The sequence below is a fragment of the Piliocolobus tephrosceles genome, chromosome X, assembly GCF_002776525.5.
Source record: "Piliocolobus tephrosceles isolate RC106 chromosome X, ASM277652v3, whole genome shotgun sequence".
Classification (NCBI taxonomy): Eukaryota; Metazoa; Chordata; class Mammalia; order Primates; family Cercopithecidae; genus Piliocolobus; species Piliocolobus tephrosceles.
Genome location: NC_045455.1, coordinates 93,483,961 through 93,484,215, shown reverse-complemented (window position 1 = coordinate 93,484,215; position 255 = coordinate 93,483,961).

The following is a 255-nucleotide window of genomic DNA, read 5'->3' as shown; positions in this document are numbered from 1 at the left end:
CACGAGGTCAGGAGATCGAGACCATCCTGGCTAACACGGTGAAACCCTGTCTCAACTAAAAACTACAAAAATCTAGCCGGGCGAGGTGGCGGCGCCTGTAGTCCCAGCTACCCGGGAGGCTGAGGCAGGAGAATGGCGTGAACCCGGGAGGCGGAGCTTGCAGTGAGCTGAGATCCGGCCACAGCACTCCAGCCTGGGCTACACAGCGAGACTCTGTCTCAAAAAAAAAAAAAAAAAAAAAAAAAAAAAAAAAAA